This window comes from Drosophila subpulchrella, unplaced genomic scaffold (genome assembly GCF_014743375.2).
Source record: "Drosophila subpulchrella strain 33 F10 #4 breed RU33 unplaced genomic scaffold, RU_Dsub_v1.1 Primary Assembly Seq111, whole genome shotgun sequence".
NCBI lineage: Eukaryota > Metazoa > Arthropoda > Insecta > Diptera > Drosophilidae > Drosophila > Drosophila subpulchrella.
Window position 1 is genome coordinate 250,029 of NW_023665454.1, and position 3,095 is coordinate 253,123.

Below are 3,095 nucleotides of genomic sequence, written 5' to 3' on the forward strand. Positions count from 1 at the left end.
TCTTTAGGCCTACAAAGCGACGTACCGCAGACGACGAGTTCTGTGAGCAGCTGTTTATTGATACGGTAACAAAGAACCATGAAAATAGGCTCAAAGTCTCGCAGCCCTTTAAGGAACCGATGGCTCAGCCAAGAGATTTGTTTCAGATAGCTCACAAGAGCTGAAGGCTAGTTACACCGAATTTTTAGAAGAATATCGCAGGTTGGATCATCTTGAAGAGGTTCATCCGGAGGCAGTGCGTGAAGTAAAGTACATTTATCCGCATCACCCAGTCATTCGACCTGACAGCTTAACCACCAAGCTGCGAGTCGTACTTGACGCTTCTTGTAAGACCAGTAACGGGAGGTCTCTAAATGGCATAACCCTCGTGGGTCCCTCCCTGCAGCCAGATTTTTTCAACAGTCTGACCATGTTCCGATTTTATAGGTATGCCTTAACCGCCAACATCTCTAAAATGTACAGACAGATTCTAGTTCAACCTGAAGACCAGCTGCATCAATGCATATTATGGCGGGCAACAACCCAAAAGCCTATAAAGGTATTGCGCCTGAAGACTGTTACTTATGGCACTAACTCGGCACCTTTCCTGGCAGTGCGCCGCCTGCGCTACTTAGCTGAGCTTCACTGTAACCAATACCCCTTGGATAGGGATGCAATAAAGCGAAACTTTTATAAGGATGACATGCTGTGCGGAGCCGAATCTAACTTTACAAGTGGCGCTCTAACTGCGACTCTTACAGGGATAAGACGTTAGATTCGGAGCTTCTAGCCTTCAAAACTGCCGACACCAATGCTCTCGGCATTTATTGGCCGACGGAACGACAATTATTACAAAGCGTAGGGTGCTATCTGAGTAAGGTGAACTATTTGACCCGCTGGAGTTGTGGCGGTTAAAAATGTATTGGGATCATGAGTTACCACCAAACTTGGTCCTGCAGTGGGAGAAATATAGAAGAGAATTAAGTCAAGTAGATAGTTGCCAACTTCCTAGAGCCGTAATCCCAACCACAATCAATATAGTATCACTAAACCTTTGCGGATTCTCCAACGCTTCCTCGTTGGCCTACGGAGCGGCCATATAAGCTCGAGCGACTGGCCCGCTGGGAGTAGATCATGTCACGTTGATAGCTACCAAATCTCCAGCGAGCGCCACTTTAATACCTCGACTGGAAGTAGAGGGCGCTCGGCTTTTAACTGAGTTAATGGAAAAATTAGGAAGTGTTGTCCAAAAGAAGTATCTAAAACTATCTAAAAATATGGTGGCAAGGGCCCCCCTTTCTGAAGCTTTCTAGGATTAAATGGCCATCGACGCGTTGGGTCGCTAAAGAAGAACTCCCAGAGCAGCAGCGGTCGAAATTTGTCTTGGTTGCGAGCTCACTCTATAAGATAGACGACTTAGTTGGGGATAACAAATTTGCAAAGGATTTCATTAAGCTTATCCGGGTGCTCAGATACATATCTATATGGCGCCAAAGTCGGGCTAAGGTCGAAGTAATTAAGGATTGGCCTCTAACTGCTGATAAAGCGGAGAGTGGCTTAACGTATGTAGTTGCCAACTTGCATTTCCAAAGAGAACTAGCCAAATTACAAGAACAAGAAGCTGTATGATCATCAAAAAACCAAGGCATCAATCCTTTATTCCATAAAGTTCAGGGCACAGAGCTTGCTCGAGTAGGTGGAAGACTTTCGCAATCTAATGCCCCTTATGCCTCAAAGCACCCGTTTTTATTGCTCAATAACCGCATTGTAGTACATTCTTTATTTGAACACACTTATCGATCAAATATGCATTCCGGAGCGCAAACTGTATGCGCTTTTGTGCGACAGAGGTACTGGGTCGACAATGCGAGAAGAATAGCTCGCAAAACAGTACGTAGTTGCATTGTCTGCATTCGACAACGGCCGGTACTAGCACAGCAGCTGATGGGACCACTTCCCGCAACGGAATACATCCTTTCGAGCGCACTGGACTGGACTATGCAGGCCCCCTATGGATGCACTTTAATCAGAGAGCCGAAGACCGATCAAAATTTATTTGTGCGTCTTTGTATGCTTCTTTACAAAGGCCTGTCATATGAAGCTGGTCTGGACCTCAGCACCAATGCCTTCATAGCGGCGAGTCTCGATCATGCTTTCGTGGAGTGCAGACGCGTTTTTGCATTGCTGCGAAATTCTTTGTGAAGATTCTATGGACAAGTCCACCTTCGTGGCAAATCAATTTGTTTTTGTAAATCCGGCAGCTAAAGCTGCAGTGACTCTCCGTTAGCTCTGGTGAATCGCGAAAACAAGTGAAACAGAAATCAAAAGGCAACAGTTCCAATTTATTGATCTGGCAAATCACCGCTACTTCGAATTCAAATTCGAATTCGAATTCAATCATAAACTTAATAAAAATAAAATTTAAAAAATACAGACATCACCGAATTGAACCCTGTGCCTACAACTGCTTTTGTCAAACTTACGCTATGTGGGTTTGTTTACTGGAGTCGGTAAAGCAGTACAAAGCAGTGCACAGCTTCCAATATGCCTATAATGTCGGACTCCGAATCCGAATTCGACATCCATTCAAAGGTGGTTAAGGCGCAACAGACTATGACTAATGCTCTAAATGCCTCATTACAAAAATTTAGCAGCATTTATAAAGCCAGCTCCATCAACGCCCAGCCTTTACCATCCCATGACATTGAACCCGAGCTAGAAGCCATAGCCGGCGACGACGAAGACTGGTGGACCCCAAGGAACAACAAACGCCGTCCAGAATCCAGGTCTCACAATTCTGCCAATAAAATGCAGAGAAATTCCACTAGTCCCAAAACAACTGAGTCCGCAAACCGATTTGCTGAGCTTTCGGACATGGACACAACTGAAGAATATTTACAATCTTACCAAACAGTCAGCCAGTCAGTTAACAACCCCGATCAGGCCGGTACCAGCACAGGCTTAAGCCACGGCACCTCCAGTAACAACAAGAACGTCGAACGCAACAGCAGTCAATCCAACAACAACAGTAACGACAATGCTAATAACAAACACCCACCCAATCACAAGCCACCGCCGATTGTAATCAATAACTGCGAGAATCTGAACGGGCTTAT